Source organism: Macaca mulatta, chromosome 20 (assembly GCF_049350105.2).
Source record: "Macaca mulatta isolate MMU2019108-1 chromosome 20, T2T-MMU8v2.0, whole genome shotgun sequence".
NCBI classification, from domain to species: Eukaryota; Metazoa; Chordata; class Mammalia; order Primates; family Cercopithecidae; genus Macaca; species Macaca mulatta.
In genome coordinates, this window is record NC_133425.1 from 6853052 (window position 1) to 6877149 (window position 24098).

At 46.7% G+C, this 24098-nt stretch overlaps 1 protein-coding gene across 2 annotated transcripts in view; it reads left to right on the top strand.

Annotated features, from left to right (window-relative positions):
• RBFOX1 (RNA binding fox-1 homolog 1) overlaps window positions 1–24098 on the top strand; it is a 2485711-nt gene that overhangs the window by 350541 nt on the left and 2111072 nt on the right. The window lies entirely within an intron of this gene.

Below are 24098 nucleotides of genomic sequence, written 5' to 3' on the forward strand. Positions count from 1 at the left end.
CCTCCTGGGTTCAAGCGATTCTCGTGCCTCAGTAGCTGGGATTACAGGAACCCACCACCATGCCCAGCTAATTTTTTTTTTTAATTTTTATTTTTAGTAGAGATGAGGTTTTGCCAGGTTGGTCAGACTGGTCTTGAACTCCTGACCTCAAGTGATCTGCCCACCTCGGCCTCCCAAAATGCGTTACATGCTTTTAAATGTCAATGCTTCTGTCACTCCTCTCTGTTTTAGTCTGTGCATCTCTGAGCTCCGTTTTTAGGGAAACCTGGGGGCTTACAGTGGACTCTGGAAAGGCATTATTTTGTTGTTTCATTTTGCAAGAAAGGCTTGGCTGCAGAAGGAGATGGTTCTCAAAGCCCCAGGTGAGTTGTAGGGACGGTGGCCGCCCAGCCACTGTGCTGTGAGTTGGGCTTTTCGTACCCTGCGGCTTGATAAGGCTACACAGAAGGCACTGTGCTAAGTGGCTTCTGGCCTTGTCCCCTGGCTAACCAGATAACAAAGAGATACTTTAACAACTTTGTGAAAATCAGGGCCATTCACCTTGTGATATAACAGCCTCTCCTGAGGGATTTCACGGGATTATTTTATTACCTTGGAAGTGCCTTTGCTTTATGAAGGGGATGTGTTTCATTACAATTATGACGCTTCTGTTACCCTAAACACACCCTAACTTGCTGTCTCTGAATAGGCTGTTTTTTAATTTTAACTCTGAGAAATCAGGTATTAAGGAACGGATGAAGTTAAGGAAAAGCAAACCATTGATCGTTATCATCATCATCATTTTCATTATCATCATCATCATCATCTTCATTAGCGTCATCATCACTGCCATCACGGCTCAGCCATCATCGAGTTCACATGCCCTGTGTGTCCTCTGTCTTCGGTGATCATCCTAGCAGCTCTGTATCAGGCAGATGCAACTTTTCTCATTTTATGGATGATACACCTAGAGCGCAGAAGAGTGAGTTTCCTTGCCCAAAGCCATCACAGTCTGTCTGGAAAGTGGTAATTTCTGACAGCACACTGCTTGGCATCTACTCCTACCTGACAGGAGTGAGCACACATTCCATGCCAGCCAGGGTTGGAGCTACCCGTCTCCGAGACAAAGCCCCCAGAGGCGCATGAGACGGGCAGGAAAGTGCTACATTGTGTGGACCTAACCAGTGAATAATCCATTTGCTTTGCTTGACCTGATTGGGGTGATGCCTTCCTGTCCAAATAGGAAGAAAAGATAAGTCTGTCTTTATTTGGCATAAAATGTAACCTCTTCTTGGGCTGGAATGTGCCCAGAGAATCTGGTGCCAGGACACTGAATTTTCTCTCATTCAAAAAAAAAAAAATAGCATCAAAAGCTGGCATGATATGAAGTTCGCAGCAAATGGGTCACCCATGTTTGCACTTAGAAGTGAAGACATCTGCTTCTTTGGCTGGGAGGAGGGATAGAGAGATTTGCAGAAAGTTTCATTTTTTTTTTTTTTTGAGACAGACTCTCACTCTGTCACCCAGGCTGGAGTGCAGTGGTGCAATCTTGGCTCACTGCAACCTCCGTTGCCCCTGTTCAGGCAATTCTCTTGCCTCAGCCTCTGGAGAGGCTGGGATTACAGGTGCCTGCCACCATGCTCAGCTAATTTTTGTATTTTTTTTTTTTTTTTTTTTTAGTAGAGATGGGGTTTCACCTTGTTGACCAGGCTGGTCTCGAACTCTTGACCTCAAGTGATCCAGGCTGGAGTGCAGTGGCCTCCCAACGTGTTGGGATTACAGGCGTGAGCCACTGCGCCTAGCCAGAAATACTTATCTTTTGATGCGGTCCTGTTAACATGTACTTGATAATCCTTTTTCCTTTTCTCCTTCAGTCCCTCCCTACTTGTATTTCTAATGAATCCAAAATTTATATTCACCAAGAAGCATGGTTGAAAAAAATCAAGACAAATAGTCCCCTCCCATTCCCCCAAGAGCGGAAGTATTTTTGGGGGAATACTTATTGCATATTGCAATTGTTTAACTGGAAAGTGATAATTTCCCAGATGAATCCTATAAAGATGTGTATCGTGCCCCTTTCCCCCAAAGATCCTAATGAGGTTTTGCATTAACAGGAACTAGGAGAAGTGCCAAAGTCTATTTTCCGCTGGTTTTGGAGATACGGCAGGAATACCATCTCATTTGTCTCTTTGGTGCTTCTTGCCTTTCCAACGTAGAGAATTCTCATCCAAGCCCGTTTCTTAAAGATTCACCTTCTGGGTGGATGTCAGCAAGCTGCCTGTTCCTGAAGGGAGAGAAGTTCGGCTTCAGGTATCTTGGGGAATAAAAAGCTGAAGTGTCTGAGTGCTAGAGAACTAAATAAATAGAGGGAAGAGCTTTTTCAGAGCTGCTATTGATTGGATGCTGAGGAGTTATTAAGTTCTCAGAGTGGCTTATTACAGCACTTGGGCCAAGATTAAAGAGGAGTTAAGCCACGAATATCCTTCGGGAGCCGTTGCTAAAGTTCAGAACCCTCCGCAGAGGCCGTTTTCCTCGTCTGCTCCTCTCTCCCCAATTTCCCGCTCCCCGTCTTCCAGATTTTCTAATGCGGGAGACTATCAGGATAATTTCCAAGCTGGTCTCTCTCTCTCTCTCTGTCTTAATGGAATATCCCTAGGAGCCCTGTGTGGGATGTCTTTATCAAATCACACATTTCTCCCAGTGAATGCAAACTGTTCTCCTGCCGAAGAGAGCAGGGTAATTATTTTGCAGCGATCTGAGAACAAGCAGACTCCGGGTCTGATGAGGCTCCTGTTGGTCTGATTGGCTCTGTAACTAGCAGCATTGTAGTGGGATCAAACTCTTGCTTCAGTCTGTGGGTGTTAGGGAGGCATAGAGCTGTTGGAGGGTCTCACCTCCTCACCTCAACATTTTTCTGTTAGGACAGTAAGTGGCTTCATCTGCTGGCGTTTTAGTGGGAAAAATGGTGCCTTATTTGAGTTCATATAATGAACACCTGTGAGCTTTTTCCCCCTCCTCATCTTTATCCCCAGAATGAATAATCTGTGTAATGCCCAGCACAGTGCCTTGTGCTGCCAGAATGTGCCCCATAAATGGTTTTAACCGCTTTTCTGTTAGTACATGTTTGCAATCCTGAGGCCAGGTGTGGTCTCGAATTGATCATTTGCAAAATTTTAAAACAGCAAGGCAGTGACTGTGCTGTACATTACATCATAGGCCGAGTGAGGTCTGAGGCAGTGTGCTATGATCAAGCACATTAATATTCCTGCAAAAACTAAAAGTTAGTGTTCACACCAGGTGGCATAATAGAAGCCATGAAGTGGAAGACATGGTTCTTCTTTAGGTTGGAAACTGTCAAAGGTTGATTTCTTTTGGTGCAGCCTAATATAAAGAGCCTCATGTTAGAGCAGAGGGGATGAGGCCAAGTCAAATTTAAGAAGAAAATGACAATTTGTGGAGAGATTCTGGGGTTTGGGGATTTCTTTTGAGACAGTCTCACTCTCTTGCCAGGATGGAGTACAGTGGTGCCATCTTGGCTCACTGCACCCTCCGCCTTCCAGGTTCAAGTGATTTTCCTACATCAGCCTCCTGAGTAACTGGGACTACAGGTGCGTGCCACCACACCAAGCTAATTTTTGTAATTTTAGTTGAGACGGGGTTTCATTGTGTTGGCCACGGTGGTCTTGATCTCTTGACCTCGTGATCCAACCACCTCAGCCTCCCAAAGTGCTGGGATTACAGGCATGAGCCACTGTGCCTGGCCTGGGGATTCCTGATGGATGACCTGAGCTTCTCACCTAGCCTCATTCATCAGGAGGCACTTTGGCGTCTGGTCTTTCTGGCAGCCAAAATTTGCTTGTTGGGTGGGGTGTGTGTATGTAAAAGGAAGGAAGGGTGGAGTGTACAAAGGAGAGGTTTGTCCCAGTTCCCTTATCCTCTCTGCATCCCAAGAAGGACCTTGGGCTCCAAAGCCCACCAGGAGAACCCCATCCATGGTCTGACATTTAGAAATATATTGACTAGAATAAAAGAATTGTCCATTTCAAAACACAAAAAACCACCAGGAGACCAGGAACTTACTGCAAACATTCGCACACAGTGACTCCTGGCATGGGGGTAAAAGCCTGCCTCGTTGTTCTATTAATTTAGTGCCAACAGCTGTTAGATCTAAGGTCTTCAAGGTTCTCGGCAAAAATTTAATGCATCCTCAGGAACTCCTCTGTGAAGTATCAATAATGAACCATGGAGGGAATGAAGGTTAAATGAAGATAAAATATCTCCATCGGGCCAGGGTGTTTTTGCGCTTCAATCCCAGAAGTCCTACTGCATGAAACCTCCCCACCCCACCCCCGACCCGTTTTTTTTTTTGAGACAGTCTCACTCTGTTGCCCAGGCTGGAGTGCAGTGGCTTGATCTCGGCTCAGTGCAAGCTCCGCCTCCTGGGTTCTAGTGATTCTCCTGCCTCAGCCTTCTGAGTAGCTGGGACTACAGGGTGGTACCATCACACTCGGCTTTTTGTATTTTTAGTAGAGACAAAGTTTCATTATGTTGGCCAGGCTGGACTTGAACTCCTGACCTCAGGCGATCCCCCTGCCTCGGCCTCCCAAAGTGCTAGGATTACAGGCGTGAGCCACCATGCCCGGCCACACCCCTAATTCTCTAAATCAGTGAAGACTGGACCTGCTCTCTCCCCACCCAACTTGCACTTCTACTAGGATCGCCAGGCTCAGGAAATAGTGCAGGTGGCCAAACAGGTGCTTATGCAGAAACCCTACAGGCATTCTTGCCTCTCGTCCATCACGCCCCAGCCGCCTTCACTTCCCAGGCCTAGGAAATCCACTTGCTGATCTCCTCTTTCTCATTGCTCCCCTTGTATGTGCCTCCTACAGCATCCTTGATTCTGGGATTCCCCTTGTGGCCTCTTACTGTGCTCCCCGCATCCCTGTGTGCACTTGTAGAATCCAGCCCCGGCCTCTCACACACACACACCTGACGTTGCTTCAACCCTCCTGCTGCTTGCGGCGTGGCCTTTAAAACCCCAATCCTCTAGCCCACCTGTTGGTCCAGCTCTTCCTGCTGCTAAAACCATGCTCTGGCGAGACCCTGTTTTGCTGAGGGCTGCTCCTTCTGCCATCTCCTGCCATGCTTAGGGGAAACTTTCCCGGACTTGGTGCACCAGGTAAGATCTCGAAGCTCGCTGGACTTTTCCTTTCGTGGCACTTACCACACAGTCGTTGCCCAGTTAATTCATTTTTTTTTTCCTTTGGGACGGAGTCTCGCTCTGTTGCCCAGGCTAGGGTGCAGTGGCTCGATCTCAGCTCACTGCAACCTCCGCCTCCTGGGTTCAAGCTATTCTCCTGACTCAGCCTCCCAAGTAGCTGGGATTACAGGTGCCTGCCACCACGCCCAGCTAATTTTTTTCTTTTTCTTTTTCTTTTTTTTTTTTTAAATTTTTAGTAGAGACGGGGGTTTCACCAACATGGCTGGGCTGGTCTTGAACCCCTGACCTCAGCTGATCCACCCACCTTGGCCTCCCAAAGTACTGGGATTACAGGTGTGAGCCACTGTGCCCGACCCCCAGTTAATTCTTTATCTGCTCAGTATCACCTGCAACAGCTTGTAAGCCCAAAGAGGGCATGGACCCTGCCTCCCTCGTTCCCAGCTGCCTCCCTTGGTCCGGCATAGTGATGGTGCATAGGGGTGCCCCAACAACGGATGCATGAATAACAGTTGGGCCTGAAGAGCCAGTGAGGACAGCCCGGCTTTTCTGGGTTGTGGGAGTGCCGGCTGATTGGATTCCACTCTGATCTGGGAGCAGCTGCAGGGACTGATTGGTAATCGAGCTTGTGGGAAAACATCCTCAGCTGTGTGGGTCTCAGCCTGGCGCCGTTTTCCGACGGGTAAGTGCCGACTGAGCTTACAGAGCCTCTCAAGGAGTGGGAGAAGTGGTTTTACAGACGTCCCCACTTCACCCCCTGGGTGACTTGGATGCCACCCGCTGCCAGGCGGCCAGCTGGGTGTGCATTAGCTCAGAGCCAGGGCTACTTGGCTGCGGTGCCGGCTCCAGCTGGTCCTGCTTCAATGCTGGTTGTTCCCCTTGGGAGGCTTCAGCCTTCAAACATCTGCTTTGTGTGGGTTTTGAGCTCTCCACACTGGATACCTTTGGGGAGAGGATGCAAATGTTACCTTTCGTGGCATCTCACACTGCCCTGCCTCTGCACATAGAGGCCGAGAGATGGGCACTCCTACACTTAGGTTTAAAGGCAAACTGGTGGGATTCCAGCCAAGGGCAACCCAGGCCCAGGAAGCTGTAGGGCAGATGGCATTTATGTGGTCACCTGTCTTAATGATCCCATTCCTCAAACGACAGAGCTGGGAATGACATGCATCCACGCTGGTCCTTTCCAGTCACTCTGTGGGAACGATGAGCACGTGACAGGCTAAGACAAGGGAAACAGTTTTCCTTTATCTCAACTCCCCAGGGGAGGCTGGGATGATTCAAGGGCTGTCAGTGTGCACAGACCTGGGATGGATTTTTAATGAACTGGAAAGTGTTGTCTGTCTTCTTAGGTAAATGTAAATACCCACGTAGTCACCATTGTAGACGGCACTTGACAGATCCAGAGGAGAAGGGGGCGGGGCTTTCTTGGGCTGCTATGCGCATTTTTTTTTTCTGACAGAAAAGAAACTAGAAGGTAAAGCATGAGTCTGCTTAAAAATTCTGCCAATTCAGACCGAGTATTTTTTCATGTGCCAGGGACTGCGCTAAGTTCTACAAGGAATAGACATTGGGCGAAGACACGGGTCCTGCCTCCAGCAAGTTGCTCTCCTTGGGAGGAATAAGCCATTTGTGTAATTAAACACTCCTGTTCAATATCTATGTGTGTCACTGGGGCTGTGCTTGGTTCCTGGAGGGAGGATCCAGGAGCAACCTTGCAACAGGAATGGAGTACACAAGTCAGTGGTGGAGGCAGCCATCTAGTTTGTAATTATGCATATGCAAGTAATTAATTACAAGCTTTAGGAAGTGTCACGGGGGTAATGGGCACGATGCTGCAAGAGCATGTTACAGGAGTCTCACGGTTAGTGTGGAACTTCAGGGAAGGCTTCCCGGAGGAGGTGATGTCTGGACTTTGATATGAAGGATGTGTAGGAGTTCAGTTGCAGAATGGGAACAGAGGCCGGGCGCGGTGGCTCAAGCCTGTAATCCCAGCACTTTGGGAGGCCGAGGCGGGCGGATCACAAGGTCAGGAGATCGAGACCACAGTGAAACCCCGTCTCTACTAAAAATACAAAAAATTAGCCGGGCGCGGTGGCGGGCGCCTGTAGTCCCAGCTACTCAGGAGGCTGAGGCAGGAGAATGGCGTGAACCCAGGAGGCGGAGCTTGCAGTGAGCCGAGATCGCGCCACTGCACTCCAGCCTGGGCAACAGCGTGAGACTCCGTCTCAAAAAAAAAAAAAAAAAAGAATGGGAACAGAAAGCTCTCCAAGCCAGGGTGACAGACAGCTGGTGCAAGGGTCAAAAAGAAACACTGTATAGTTGCAGCTCATGACAGGGCCCAGAGTAGAGGAAGAGGAGGGAGGAGTGAGTGGGAGGCAGACTGTATGCAAGGTGGGCCCAGGTAAGGCGTTAGGATATTATCTAGGGACAAAGAGAAGCCTCTAAGAGGTAGAAAGTGATGAAAGATGTAGGAACAGAACCAAGGACACTGTAATGTAGATGAGTAAGTGTAGTTGAAGGCAAAACTGAGAAACTCCTTTGGGGTTTAGGCACAATGCAGGATTACATTTAAGCAGCAGTTGTTTCGAACAGAAGGTGGCTTCTAATTGCAGTTGTTCAGCATAGAATCCACATTCAAACTTGCAATTATTTCACTGTTAAAAGAGCTGACAGCTCCCTCTTCTGCAGGCAGGCAGTCTCGAGGGAGCCCTAATCCCAGGGACTTGGATTACTCTCGGCCTCGGGAGTATCAGACCTCACTTCCATGAGGCTGCACCACAGGAAGTGAGGCTGGGGTAGAGACAGGCTGATGGGGAGTAAGGAGCATCTGAGGCACGACTCTGGCTGCACGGGCCTTCAGAGCCAGCTGAGTGAAAGAATGCAATGACACGGCTTAGTGAAGGTAGACTTACCTTCCACATAGGGCATTGGACTGGAGCCAGTGGAAAACACGGACCGCACTGGCCATCGTGATCGGCATTGCCAGGTATTAAGGAATTGAGGTGCGAGTATAGTGCCCCCCTTAACAGTGAGGAGACCAAGATCAGAGATTTTAAATAGCCCTCCAAGGTCAAAGCCAGAGCAGAGCTGGGACTTGAACCCAGGCATTTTCAAAGCTCATCACTTTTTTTTGTTTGTTTTTAAATCTTTTTATTTTTGAGGTGGAGTCTTACTCTGTTGCCCAGGTTGGAGTGTCAGCGATGTGATCTCGGGTCACTGCAGGCTCCGCCTCCTGGATTCAAGCGATTTTCCTGCCCCAGCCTCCCAAGTAGCTGGGACCACAGGCACGTGCCACCACACCCACGCCCGACTAATCAAAGTTCATCATCTTAACCTCTGCTACCTGCCCTGCCTCAGATGACCCTGGGAACTTCCTTGAGGAAGTGGTTACCAGTCAGCCCCAAGTGCAGAAAGCAGAAGAGCGTGGGTGACAGTCAGATTCTGCCTGTCATTCAGCTGTGTATCTTTAGGCTCACCCTCTGTGGGCCTTGTTTGTGAGATGAGCTAAAAATCAGTGATAATATTGAGCACTTGGGGGCCAGGCTCTATTCTGAGACCTCTGCAGACATCAACTCATTTAACTTCTCATACTGTCCTCTTTTTAACAGATTAGGAAACTGAGGCACAGAAAGGTAACATAATATGCCCAGGTTGACACAGCTAGGGAGAGGTTGAGCCTGGCTTTGAACCCAGGCAATTTGGCTTGCAGGTTCTTGCAGAGCTCAAATGACATTTAAACAAAAAATGTACAGCCATAGAATGCCATGCACAGCAAAAGCCAGTACCTACTAACATCCATGCTTGTTATTTAACTGTTGTTAAAGCCAACTCAATATGGCCTTAGAAGGACTTCATACTTCTATGTTTGAGTTCTTGGGGACAAACCATAACCTAGCTTCATAGGCAGACAACAATGAAAACCTAGCTTCATAGTACGTATCTGTAGTAATAGCTGAGGGTTGGCCAATCCCAGCGGCCATACTTCAGCCACTCCTACACTGCTGAGTGTTCAAACTGCGTTCAAAGAAGGCCAGCGCCGAGCTCTAACCGATGTCACTTCTGATACCTGTACGTCACTTTAGGTTTTTCTTTGTCTATAAATTTGTTCTGACGACGAGGCATCCCTGGAGTGCCTCTGAATCTGCTGTGATTCTGGAGGCTGCCTGATTTCACGAATCGTTTTCTTTGCTTTGCTCCATTAAACTCTATCAAATTGAACTTGTCTGAAGTTTTCTTTTAACCCTGGGCTGGGCTTGAGTTTCGTGTCTGTAAAGTGGGGACGACAAGAGCTAAGATTTATTGGGCTTTTAGGATTGTCTCGTTTCACAGCCTCCTGTGATGTAGGCAGTTAGCCCCATTTTACAGAGGGGAAAACTGGCTCAGAGAAACAGAGTGAGCTGCCCAAGGTTATACGTCTGCTGAAATAAACAGCAGCATCTTCAATGCTGGGCTACCGCAGCCTGGAGCCCATGGGCTGCACCTCTCTCATGCAGAGTTTCTCTGGTGATGTCATCTTCATTTGGAGGGACTTCTCTCCGGGAATGGCCTAGGGAGCTCAAGACTGTGCCAGGCATTCCTGGTTCCACCGAGTCTGGACCACGTCCCTATAATCAGCCTGCCTAGTACCCCATGCTCCAACTGTCCTATTTCTGCATCAGTCGCCTGTGATGTCATGCGGGTGACTGACAGCTCCTCTCTGAGGAGCCCTAAGGAAACCCTGGGCAGATTGGATAAAAAGCCCTTGTCAGACATCCTACTTTTAGTGTTCTCCCTCGTGATTACATTCAGGAAGTATTTATTTAACACTTCACTTGTTTTGCCATTCTCCCCGACTTCATTTTGCAAGAGCTTCGGTAATAATCTGTGTCTCCTTCAGCAGCTCCCCTGCTCTTCTCGTCCTTGGGAAAACTGGAGTGCTGCGTTCAGCATCTTGAGCCAGAAATACGTCCGAGTTTCATCTTGCATCACTAATGCCCTCCTTTATCACCAAGCCGCGTCTCCCAGCGTTTTTGCCAAGACTTCTTGATGTTCCGTCTTCCCTTGTCTCATTACGTCTATTTCCGACACCATTGCCCACTTGCAAATGGACATTTTTCATGCTGTGCGTTCCCTCACAAGGGCACAGAGATCAAGGGTAGTTTCTCTCCCAGGCTGGCTTTTATCCCCCTCCAGCTTCTGTTTTTGGAACTCTTTCACTTGCATGGCAGCACAGGCAGGTGGATCATTCTCTCCTGAGTGTGGTTACCCTCAGGTGTTCGAGGCTGTCCCTGTGAGACGGATGGGAGGGGAGGACTGGGTATTGTTAATCAGTCCCCACTCATTCTAGATGGACGTTCTCTTTGCACCGGGACTGCAGTGCTGTTACTGCTTGGGCCTGTTTCTTGATTCAGTGAATTGGTAACTCTATTAGACATTCCTGATACAGACCCTATTAATTTTAATGGCTTTTGAGATGAATGGAGAGGAAAGCTGCTTTTGATTGTATGGATGTGTGTTAGAAATCTGTGGTTTGTATATTTATTTTTATTTGAAAAAAAATACGGCGAAAGCACAAAAGGAGGGATAGAAGTCTGGGTCTGCTGGGAATTTTTGGGAAGTCTTTTGTAAAAAATAAAGGCAGTGTCCACATAACATAAAATTAACCATTTTGGAGTGAACAATTCAGTGACATTTAATACATTCACAGTGTTGTACAGCCATCACCTCTATCTCATTCCAAAACACTTGAATCTCCCCAGAATAAAACCCTGTACCCCTTGAGGAGTTACTCCCCATCCTGTCCTCCCTCCAGTCCCTGGAAATCACTAATCTGTTTTCTGTCTCTACAGGGTTGCCTTTTCTGGATATTTCACATCAATGAAATCATGCCATGTATGGTGTTGGTACCTGGCTGCTTTTGGTTAGCATCATATTTTCAATATTCATCCTGTCGTCGAATGACTCAGTCCTTCTTTCCTTCTTTAAGGCTGAATGATATTCTATTGTATGACTGGGCCATGTTTTATTGATCTGTTCATCCAGTGATGGACATTTGGAGTGTTTCCCGCTTTGGACTCTCTTGGGATTTTTAAACTTGTAGACATGGGCAGTGGGCCGGATTCATGGTTGCCCTTGGCCCCTAGCTGTTAGTTTCCTGTGAGTATCCTGTGTGTTCACTGACTGACCTCTGTGGAGAGTGCAGCTAGGTGTATATGAGCTTCTGTGGATTGTGAGACTATGGGATATCCTGATGAAAGGGCTGACAAGGCCCCTTATAGCTACCCTGCCACGTTGTGGAGTGACCCTGACTCCCCCAAAGCCATCTGCCTCTAGGACCACTGCAGCATTTATGCAGGGTGCAGACCTGGATTCACCGTCTAACTGTATGTGGCCATCACCTGGGTGGATTCCAGAACTGCAGACCCTTGGGCGTCACTGCTGGAGATTGCAACCGGATTCGTGTGAGGTAGAACAAAATTCTTGGCATTTTGTGTGTGTGTGTGTGTGTGTGTGCTCTAGTGGGTTGAATAGTGACTCCCAAAAGATACACCCAAGTTCTGACCCCTGGAACCTGTGAATATGATCTTATGTGGAAACAGGGTCTTTACAGATGGAATTAATTTAGAGATGTCACGATGAGATTATCCTCCCCTGAATCCAACGACTGGTGTCTTTAAAAAAGACGGAAAGGGAGAAGACACAGTGCCGTGCAGAGAGGAAGGCCGAGTAGAGACAGAGGCAGAGGTGGGACCGATGCTTCTACAAGCCAAGGCACCTTGAGAATCTCTGTGGCCAGTAGAGGTTGGGGGAGAGGCATAGCATAAATTCTCCCACAGAACTTCTAGAAGGAACCAGCCCTGCCCACACCTTGGTTTCAGACTCCGGGCCTTCAGAACTGTGAGAGAATACATTTCACTTATTTTAGGCCACCCAGTTGGCGGCAATTGCGTGACGGCAGCCACAGGGAACTAATGTACGTGTTTTTAAAGCTCCCTGGGTGATTATAATATAAAGCCAAATTTGGAGACCACTGGCTTTGAGTGTGCCAGAACTCATGCTCAGAGCTTTATATATGTTATTTCATTTACTCCTGACTCAAGTAGCTAGTTTTACTGTTGCTATTATTATCCCTAATTTTATTTATTTATTCACTCATTCATTAGAGACAGGTTTCACTGTCACCCAGGCTGGAGTACATTGGCATGATAGTAATTCTCTGCAGCCTCAACCTCCTGGGCTCAAGCAATCCCTCCACTGCAGTTCCTAAGTAGCTGGGAATACAAGCATGTGCTACCACAGTCATCTAATTACTTTTTTTCCCCCTATAGAGAGGGGAACTTGCTGTATTGCGCAGGCTGGTCTTGAGCTCCTGGCCTCGATGATCTCCCACCTCTACTTTCTGAAGTGCTGGAATTACAGGCGTAAGCCACCATGGCCGGCCCCAATTACCCCCAGTTTTACAGATAAGAAGAGCAAGGAGCTGAGGTAGCATTGACAAGGTTTGAGCCAGGACAGTTTCCTTGAAATGTTGACACTCTTAGCTTCTCTGTCCTACTGCCAGGCACTTAGCAGGTTCTTAAACGCTATTGGCTGAATTATGTTGTTATTGAAACTTCCTGTGCTGCCCGGATGCCATTCCCAGAGCAAATCCTGAAAAGAAGGCAAGTAGAACAAAACCTGGGTCTCAGTCCCAGAGGGAGCCAGGGCAGAAAGCTCTGAAAATGGATATGGCCCATTGGTTACGCACTTGAAATTGACATGACCAAGATGCTTTAGGATAAGACATTGTTCAAAAGTGAGCAACCCATCGAATGGGAGAGCATATTTGCAAATTGCTTATCTGTGAGAGACTTATATCTAGAATATGTAAAATTCAACAGTACAAACACAACTCAATTAAAAAATGGGCAAAGTATCCGAACAGACATTCCTCCAAAGAAGATACACAAATGGCCAGTCATCACATGAAAAGATGCTTGACAACGTTAGTCATCGGGAAAATGCAAGTTAAAACCACAGAGAGATACCACTGTACATGCATTAGAATGGCTAGAATCTAAAAGTCAGATAATCGGTACTGGTTGCGGTGGCTCACGCCCATAATCCCAGTACCTTGGGAGGCCGAGGTGGGTAGATCACCTGAGGTCAGGTGTTTGAGACCAGCCTGGCCAACATGGTGAAACCCCTTCTCTACTAAAAATACAAAAATCGGCCGGGCCTGGTGGCAGGTGCCTGTAATCCCAGCTAATCTGCAGGCTGACGCAGGAGAATCACTAGAACCCGGGAGGCAGAGGTTGCAGTGAGCTGAGATCACGCCACTGCACTCCAGCCTGGGTGACAGAGCGAGACTCCATCTCAAATAAGTCAGATAATCCCAAGTATTGATGAGAATATGGAAGGATCTGAGCCCTCATAAACAGCTGTCACTTGAGAAAATAGCCTGAGAGTTCCTCAAATATTAAGCAAAGAGTTGTGGTATGAGCCAGCAATTCTACTTCCAGGTACGTACCCCAGAGAAGTACCAACCTATGTCCACATAAAAACGTATATTGGGAATGTTCGCAGTAACATTATTTATAATAGCCAAAAGGTGACAGTTACCTAAATGTCCATCGGCAGATTCGTGGGAAAACGAAAGGTGGTGTGTCTATGCAATAGAATATTTTCAGCCATACAAAAGGCATGCAGCACTGATGCCTGCTGTAACTTGTTTGAACCTTGGGATTATGATGCTGAGTGAAAGAAACCAGGCACAAAAGGCCATAGGTTGCATGAGTCCTTTTATATGAAAGTCCAGCACAAATAAATCCATGGAGAAGAAAGTAGATTGGTGATTGCTTGGGACTGTGGGAATGGGGGGTTGGAGGATGGAGGTGATGGAGTTTCATGGTGATGAAAACGTTCTAAAAATTCATTGATGGTCACACCCACCTGTGAGTATACTAAAACCCATTGAATTGTACGCTTGGAAGAATTGCTAGGTGAATTAGCTCAATAAAGCTTGAAAAAAAAAGACTCAGAATTGTGGCACAGAGGCTGAGTCCCGTTCCTGCTTCTGCCACGTAGTCAGCTGTGGGGTCGTGTATTGAAGCACATAGTAAATGCTCAGTTAAGTAGCATTCTGCTTTTTTTTTTCTTTCTAGTTTTATAGCCCCCAAAATCCAGGCACTTTGTCCTCATTGGCATCAGTGTTGACTTTGTCAGACGTGGGCTGTTTTGTGTCTCCATGACCAAGTTACATGTTTAAGGGCAACAGTCCTCAGCACGTCCCCATGTGAGCAATGGACACCACTTTGCAGACTTAGAGGGCTGGGAGGGCACTGAACTGGGAGAGGCAAGAACTACTTTTTACCCAACGATGATCGCTCTGGCTATCGAGAATAGACTGAGGGGGAGAAATTGGAGTCAAGCAGGTTTTTTTTGGAAGCCACTGCAACAAAAGTGATGTGAGTTTAGGCATTAGCGTTAGAGATGCCCACATGAGACAGGATTTTGCAGGTGGAGGTGTTTTACAGGTTGGGAGGTACAGTTGGGTGGTTGATTAGATGCACAGTTGAGAATACAGGGCTGGCCTTGGCAGAAACAACAGTCGAGGATGGTTTGGGGCTGCCCGGATGTCATGGCCTCCTAGGGGCAGTTGGTTAATCTTCTGGATGTCGCTGAAAAACTGCACAGAGAGGGCATCCATCAGGGATGGCAGGGCCAAGGCAGTGGGTTTGGAGTGGGGTAGGGAGAAACCGTCTCCTTATGGGAGATGTAAAGATGGGTTTCCCCAGTCTGCTGGGTCCAGGACCCACTGTAAGAAGCTCTTGGCCCCCTTCTGCACTTGGCCACATCCCTGTTGGGTTTGTGGGGCGGTGGTGGAGGGAACATGAGTGTACCAAGGAAATGCCTCTGTTCCCTTGCATGGTTTGTAGAAGGAAGTATGGTGTGTGCTGGGGTCAATTGCCTGAGGCTCAGGTGTCCCAGCATTCAACTTGGATGTGCTGCTTTTAAGTTGGCCAACCTTGGGCAAGTCACTTGCCCTCTCTGAATGCAATTTGCTCATCCAAAAATGAGGATGAGGGTTCTCTTTCTAGAAACACATAACGTTATTATGTCCATCTTCCAGAGGAAGAAACTCAGAGGATAGAAGGTAAGTATCTTGTCCGAGGCCATACAGCTCATTCATGGATCAAAGGCGATTTGGGCTCCAGAGCCTGTTTAACCCCCACACTATCCTACGTGTTGATGAAGGATCCCTACATGAAAGTGGCTAGTTCTAGGCCAGTTCTCCAGGATGTGTAACCTTTGGCGAAGTCCATAATGGACTAGGTTGAAGGATTCTGTAAGGTTACCTAGCCCTCGTTTTAAGTAATTTAACAAGTGTAGAGTCTGAAGCTCAGAGAGGTGAAGTCACTTTCCCAGAACTGAAACAGCCATCCAGCCAGACTCCTGGCTTGACCCCAACTCTACGTGACCCCCAGTGCAGCTCTCCTGCCACTCGGCTGCCTTGGCTTGCAGAGTGTTGTCTGACTGGAACCTGTGAATCTTGTCTGTCCCAAACTCACACCTGGGACCACTGGGCCATGGTACCAGGGTCTCCCCTATCACTGCCCTGACTGACGTGAGACTGGGTTTTCCATTGCTGCCTCTTGACGCCTTAGACAACAGCCTTGCGTTTCAGAGGAGTCTGCATGTTACAAAAAAAAGGGCAGCAGGTGTTATTTGGGCTAAATTGACCTTGAAATTGATTTCTTTATTTTATGACTTACTGAGAGGAGATTAATACTTTTTTTTTCCCTGCAGTCTGAAACAATTTACATGGTAATAGAAGGCATAGTCAGTCAAATAAATTGCTGGAAGTGGTAGTGTTCCAAAGAGGGGGAAAAAAACGGAGCTCACTTGCATTGATTTCTTTGCCCTGGGGAGAAGCAGAGATTTTAACATCTGGGAATAGGGAGGTAAATTTTATCTCTCATTTTAAAAGCAGAGGACTGAAGAGCTTAATCTGACATTTACACAGAATTTTCTAAGTTGGGGGAAATGAGGGCAGCCTGAGTTGCTTGCTGAAGGTTAACTGGCATTTCCTACGAAGTGCTGGGGGTGGTTTGATTCGGGATGGGCAGGGGAGGCCTGGGTATCGTTACGATGGGCTTGGAAGTTGGCTGCATGCTCTTGGCTGCCTTGCTGTGATTCGGGGCTTGGTGGAGGAATGGGGTGGTGGTAGCGGACTGGCTGTCAAAGACTCGAACCCAGGCCTACATGGGGCACTGAGGAACTATATGGGTAGAGGCCATGCTTCCAGCTTTCTGGGCATTGCCTTGTTGTCACCCTACCTCAGGATGGGGTTTAATGTTCGCAGATGATTCAGCTCACACAGATTGGTGGGATTTGCCAGTTTCCCAGGAGCATTGGGTTGCAATCTGAGAGTGCATCTACCTTAGTGGTAAAATGCAGTGATTGATTAGTACTGCCTGCCCTGAGAACAGGAGGGGAACTGGTGGCTTGCATGCTATTTATATTTCCTGGTAAAATCCATTAAGGTATTACCCCAATGCCAGCTTTTCTGCATTCCAACCACATTGAAAGGACTCCTGTCCTCCAAAGAGACCCCAAATTCCTTTATCATGTGATGGAAGCTAATTTTTCTTTTTCAAAAAATGTCAAGAAATGAAGCCTTACCCAAAGGGTTCTTGCCAATGTTGTCATGTGTTTTTCCCTGAAATTATTTTCTTTTAAAAATCAAATAAGTTTCAGGTAGCATAAAAAAAATTTCCTCAATAATATATGCCCAGTGTACAAAATTCAAGGGTCAGGGTCAGCAAAATAGAGTGAGTTTTCCTCCTACCACATCCTTCTCCTTCTCCGAAATGAACCTTTTTTTTTTTTTTTTGAGACGGAGTTTCTCTTTTGTTACCCAAGCTGGAGTGCAATGGCACGATTTCGGCTCCCTGCAATCTCCGCCTCCTGAGTTCATGTGATTCTCCTGCCTCAGCCTCCCTAGCTCCCTAGTAGCTGGGACTACAGACACCCACCACTGTGCCTGGTTAATTTTGTATTTTTAGTAGAGATGGGGTTTCACCATGTTGGCCAGGCTGGTGTTGAATTCCTGACCTTAGGTGATCTGCCTGCCTCCGCCTCCCAAAGTGCTGGGATTACAGGCGTGAGTCTCCACGCCTAACCCAAAATGAGCCTTTTAAAAAAATACCGTTTTCTTCTCTGTCTTCTGAAGATTTCAATGCATATACTAGAAATGCCTATATTCTTAAAACAACAGATGCAGAGTACTATACATACCACTGTGCATTTTACTGTTTTCTCCCTGTCATTCCATATAAAGCTACCTCATTATCTTAACTGACAGTGTCTGGATTCACTATAACTTATTTACCTGGCTTCTGAATAATGGAATTTATGTTGTTCCCAGTATTTTGTAATTACAAAAAGGCCTTCCATGAATATCCTTGGCACAGGTCATGTTGTACTCATGCAGATGTTTAAACAGCAGACACTTGAGAAATGGAATCCCTAGTCCAAATATTATCAACTTTTAAAATGTTGACCAATGTATAATTTCACTATGTATAAAGAATACATGTTGCCCGATAGTCTTATAATTTTCATGCTTTATTCAGATTTCGTCTTTGTCAATCTCAGTAAAAAAATAATATATTGCCTTATTTGCATTTCTTTTATTATGAGTGAAGTTTTAATTACAAGGATTATGGGGATTTCTTAATGTGCATAAGAGGTATTTGCATGACTGTCTTGTGAAATCGTCTGTATATTTCCTTTGCTTGTTTTTTTCCATTGACTTCCTTTGGTGTTTTTCTTATTGATTGGGGGGAAGCTCTTTATAAATGATGTTACCCCTTTGTTCGTGGGTTTTAATTTTCTCAGATTGCCCTTTGTCTTCTACTTTGTTTACGGTATTTTTTTCATGCATGCAATTTTATGTACGCAGAATTTTGAATCTTTTGTTTTAAGGCTTTTGGTTTGGGGGTTATAATTAGAAAGATCTTCACTACCACTCTGAGATTACAAAAATCTTCTTTTTTTTTTTTTGAGATGGATTCTTGCTTCATCGTCCGGGCTGGAGTGCAGTGACGCGATCTTGGCTCACTGCAACCTCCACCTCCTGGGTTCAGGCAATTCTCCTGCCTCAGCCTCCCCAGTAGCTGGGATTACAGACTCCCACCACGACGCCTGGCTAATTTTTGTGTTTTAGTAGAGACGGGGTTTCACCATGTTGGCAAGCCTACAAAATCTATTTGATTATGCTATGTCCTCTGGTTGGACCATACATTAAGGAGTTATTTTGATGTTTTACCTCCAAGAAGGAAGTCTCGGAGGTGTGGTGGAAATGTGTGTGGTCTGTGTTCATCCAACAGCCGTGATCTGGCCTCATAGGCCCCTCAACCTGCTTGCTTTCTCTTGGCATCCAGACTTCCCAAGGAGATATGTCACAGCCCTGGGGTCAGAACACTTTAAGGGTCAGTGGCTTGGTAGACCTTTAGAGCTGTCAGAGGTGTGGGGACCAGAGCAACTCCATCTTGAATAGGAGCTGGATAAAATGAGACTGAGACCTACTGAGCTGCGTTCCCAGATGGCTAAGGCGTTCTGAGTCACAGGATGAGATAGGAAGTCAGCACCAAATACAGGTCATAAAGACCTTACTGATAAAACAATAGCAAAGACTTGGAACCAACCCAAATATCCATCAATGATAGACTGGATAAAGAAAATGTGGCACACATACACCATGGGATACTATGCAGCCCTAAAAAAGGATGAGTTCATGTCCTTTGCAGGGACATGGATGAAGCTAGAAACCATCATTCTCAGCAAACTAACACAGGACCAGAAAACCAAACATTGCATATTCTTACTCATATGTGGGAGTTGAACAATGAGAACACATGGACACAGGGAGGGGAACATCACACACTGGGGCCTGTCAGGGGGTGGGGGGCTAAGGGAGGGATAGCATTAGGAGAAATGTCTAATATAGATGACATGTTGATGGGGTGTAGCAAACCACCATGGCACGTGTATACCTGTGCAACAAACCTGCACGTTCCGCCCATGTATCCCAGAACTTAAAGCATAATTAAAAAAAAACAAAACAAAACACCTTTCTGATAAAACAGGTTGCAGTAAAGGAGCTGACCAGAACCCACCAAAACCAAGATGGCCACTAGAGTGACCTCTGTTCATCCTCACTGCTACACTCCCAGCAGCGCCATGAGAGATTACAAATGCCATGGCAATGTCAGGAAGTTACCATATATGGTCTGAAAAGAGGAGGCATGAATAATCCATCTTTCATTTAGCATATCATCAAGAAATAACCATAAAAATGGGCAACCAGCAGCCCTGGGGACATCTCTATGGAGTGGCCATTCTTTCATTCCTTTACTTTCCTAATAAACTTGCTTTTGCTTTGCACTGTGCTTCTGCCCATTGTTTGCGAGGCTTTGGTCAGCCATGGCCTTGGCTTGGAGCTTTGCACAATGTTGATCCATGTACGTTTTACTGGCACCATCATTGAGAACTCATCATGCACCCAGAACCCCACCCCTGACCCCAAACCCTCCGTCCATTGCTCAGGAAGCCTTGATTGGCCATGGTCTTGGCCTTCTGTTAACCTGTAGGATACAGTGTTCATTTTTTTCCACCTCCTACATCTTTATTCTGTATGACTGTAGCTACAAAGATTGACACGTCTGGATGTGGCTATTTATAGGTAGGCACTTAAACACTCACGGGATTACATGAATATGTCTGTGAGCCCCGAAAATCTGAGACACAGGTCTCAGTTAATTTAGAAAGTTTATTTTTCCAAGGTTGAGGACTCAGGCCTGAGACACAGCCTCAGGAGGTCCTGACAATGTCTGTCCCAGGTCAGAGCACAGTTCGATTTTATACATTTTAGGGATACCTGAGACATCAGTCAACATATGCAAGGTGAACACTGGTTTGGTCTGGAAAGGCAAGAGAACTTGAAGCAAAAGCAGGAAGACGGGAAGATACGAGGTCAGAAGTAGATAAGAGACAAATGGTTATATTCTTTTGAGTTTCTGATTAGCCTCTCCAAAGGAGACAATCAGATAGATATGCATTTATCTCAGTGAGTAGAGGGCTGACTTTGAATACAGTGGGAGGCAAGTTGGCTCTAAGCAGTTCCCAGCTTGACTTTTCCCTTTAGCTTAGTAATTTGGGAGCCCCCGAGATTTATTTTCCTTTTACATGTCTATGTAAGTATATACACAAAAAAGTGTGGCTGAACACGGTGTCTCATGTCTGTAATCCCAGCACTTTGAGAGGTCAAGGCAGGTGGATCCCTTGATGTTAGTAGTTGGAGACTAGCCTGGCTAGCATGGTAAAACCCCACCTCTATTAAAAATACAAAAAAAATTAGCCGGGCGTGATGGCAGGCACCTGTAATCCCAGCTGCTCGGGAGGCTGAAGCAGGAGAATTATTTGAACCTGGTAGGTGGAGGTTGCAATAAGCCGAGATCGTGCCACTGCACTCCAGCCTGGGTGTCAGAGCGAGACTCCATCTCAAAAAAAACCCCACAAAAACCAAAAATATGTGTTTATCTAAAGACATTTTCAATCAGCAAGAGACTCTTTAAAGGTAGTAGTTATGCAAAGAATATCACCTTTTAATGCCACCTCTGGGAGCTGACACCAGCCCATGACAAATCTGGAGAGGATGATGTCTGATGGCCCATCTGGGATCTCTGCTTGGGTCATTGTCTTAACTGGCTACATCCTTGCTGCTGGGGATTCATGTCCCAGCTTTTGAAAGCTGTAAACTGAGGTGCAAGAGGGCATACATTTCCAGGGAAGACTACTAGACTTCTAACAAGTGGGTGGAAAATGAGGGAGCAGAACTTGGAGGGAAGAGAAGAGCGGCAGACGACGACCAGAGTGACAGCTAGCTCCGGCTCCTGGTTTGGGATCTAAGAAGGGTTACAGATCCGATCTTCTCTGCCCTCCTCATGAATTTTCATCAGGATGGATCAGGCCAGCTCAAGTGACAAGGAGGCTTATTGTAAGGATTCAGGGAAAAGACCAGGGCTTTCTGAAAACCAGAACAGTGTCAGACAGCCACTACCTCCCTTGCTACATCTCTTGGCTCTCTTTCCCCAACTCAGTCAGACTTAGAATGTTAATATGTGCTTGTCTTTGTTTTCAAGGTAAAGAGGCAAATAGGGACAACGGGATTGGGTGTAGAGTTGGCTTCTTTGTTCAGATAACACAGGGACTGTGTTAAGGAGGGTGCCAATCTAGGGTTAGGGTACATGCCCAGTTCCATGGTATGGAGAGGTATAAAAGTGGCAGGAAGGGCAGAAAAAGTCTCGACAAGAGTAGATTGAGTTGGTACCAATTGAGTTGGTACCGTCTTCTCTTTCCTAGGAGTGAAGGCTTCCTGTGCTGCTTCTAATTAAAATGACATGGAAGTGCGGCACAATGAGAGATAGTCAGCTAAACAGGACACCAGGCCTCTGGGACCTCAGCCTCAGGAATGTGGAGAGGGAAAGCCCCTAGCTAGGGGGAGTGGCCTGGGAAGTGAGGGAGGGGCAAAGAGGGAGAAGGCACTGCAGGGGCAGCTGGATAGGAATTTCATCTGGTAGCTAGGTTCCCAAGTAAGATCATACTTGAGTGCAAGTACTAAGTTGTCTCTTTCCAGGCTCTGGGATACTGGTTGCCTTGATCCTCTATTCTCTTTTCTCCCAATCAGCTTCCCCTGGAAGACTCTTAATTTTGACTCAAACCTAATTTTACCTTCCTAGGGCTGGTGGTTGCTATGGAGCCAATACTGACTTCATGTGCAAGGTCTTGGTCTTACGGAATACAACACAGTGCAGTGACCATTTCCACGGGTCTCCGTTTCTGTTCCTGAGAAAGATAGATTGATTCATGCTGCCTGGGGCAGGTGTGTGTCCCTAGAGGGGTTAGAAGTGGGCAAGGTGCTGGGTCACCTGTGAGTCTTGGAGAGAGGCACCTCTCACAGAAAGGACCATGCTGTAGATAGGGATCCCAGGGCACCGAATAACACTTGGGTCTTGTCACTGGGTTGAAATCTGCTATTGGGCTTAACTCGTTGATCAAGCACAGTTTTTTCTTGGTCCATCTATAAAGTGGGACTGAAAAGAAAGTGACAAAAGCCAGATATTCTCAGACCAATGGACGTTCTCTCAAAGGAGAATTGGCGTATCTGGCAGCAAAATCACTGCATCAACCGCCTCCCCCTTCTCTCCCCATTCAGGCTACTACTTTAGACAGTCGCTGGAAGCAGGGGACACGATTTGTGTTTAAGTTCATTTGTTCACGTCAGTAAACTGGAGGGTGGATGTGGCGTGAGGACCATTCTCTGTGTCGAGGAAGGAGAGGAACAAACACAATTTTGATTTCTTGGTCACCAGATTTTTTCATGACCAATGTCTACTAGAAACTGCAAAAAGAGAAACAATAAAATATGTGTCTTCTCATTATAAGTTCAGAAGCGATGTACAGAAACAGAAATCCCAGAACTCTGTGGGTGGGTCTGAGTAATTCTTGTGGCTGGTACAGGAAAGAGTAGGTAGCTTCTGTCCCCCTCTGTTTCTTTCTCTTTTGATCTCTCTGTCTATATCTTTGTCTCTCTCTCTTTTTGTACACCTCTCCTTCCCCTCCCTCCTCTCTCCTGCTTTCTCTGCACCTCTCCGTCCTTCCCTCTTTCTCTCCCACCCTCTGTCTTTTGAGACAGGGTCTTGCTTGAGACAAACACACCCCTCTCTCTGCCCAGGAGGTTTAAGGGGTGACCCCAGGCCAAAGTCTGCTGACTGTTTTTTTTTTTTTTTTTTTTTTGAGTTGGAGTTTTGATCTCATCGCTCAGGCTGGAGTGCAATGGCGTCGGTCTTGGCTCACTGCAACCTGTGCCTCCCAGCTTCAAGCAATTCTCCTGCCTCAGCCTCCTAAGCAGCTAGGATTACAGGTGCCTGCCACCACAGCGTGGCTAATTTTGTATTTTTAGTAGAGACGGCGTTTCACCATGTTGGCCAGACTGGTCTGGAACTCCTGAGCTCAGGTGATCTGCCCGCCTCGGCCTTGCTGACTTTTTATTAATGATGATGTAGAGCTTTAGGCATTGCTGACACTTTTGAGTTGGTGGTGACCAGCTTTAAATATGCTCCTGTGCTGTACCTCATGGGAAGGTGGACGAAGGCCTCGGGAATACTCCAGTGGTGATTCATATCCCCGTGTTTGCAGTAGGCACATGCGGTTCAAGCTGAGGCTCCACTGCAGCCCTGCTGAGTGCTGTGTTACCTTGGACAAGTCCCTCAGCCTCTCTGTTGCTTCTTTACCTATAAAATGGGGCTGAGGTTAAGACCTACTTCTTAATACCCTAGTAAGGATCCAGGGTGAAAATGCACAAGAAATACACAGTGGCCGGGTGTGGTGGCTCATGCCTGTAATCCCAGTACTTTGGGAGGCTGAGGCCGGTGGATCACCTGAGGTCAGGAGTTTGAGACAGCCTGGCCAACGTGGTGATTCCCTGTATCTTCTAAAACTACAAAAACTTATCCAGGTGTGGTGGCGGGCGCCTGTGGTCCCAGCTACTTGGGAGGTTGAATGACAGAGGAAGACTCTGTCTCAAAAAAGAGTAGTGCATAGCATTGCAGATGCTCCCTAGATGCAAACTGTTGCTGGAGTGGAAGGTGGAAGGTTAGGGACCCCCAGCGTCTTCGGGTTGGGACGAGGAGTCCACACTGAGAAACATCCGGACCAGCGCTGCCTCAGGGGTGTCAGGGGAGTCAGAGATGCAATTTAGCGTTTGCTGGTGGCCACATTAAAAAGTAAAAAGAAACGGATGAAATTAACTGTAATAATAAATTTCCTTTGAGATAGTCTTAATATATTTACATTTTTAAACATAGCAATATAT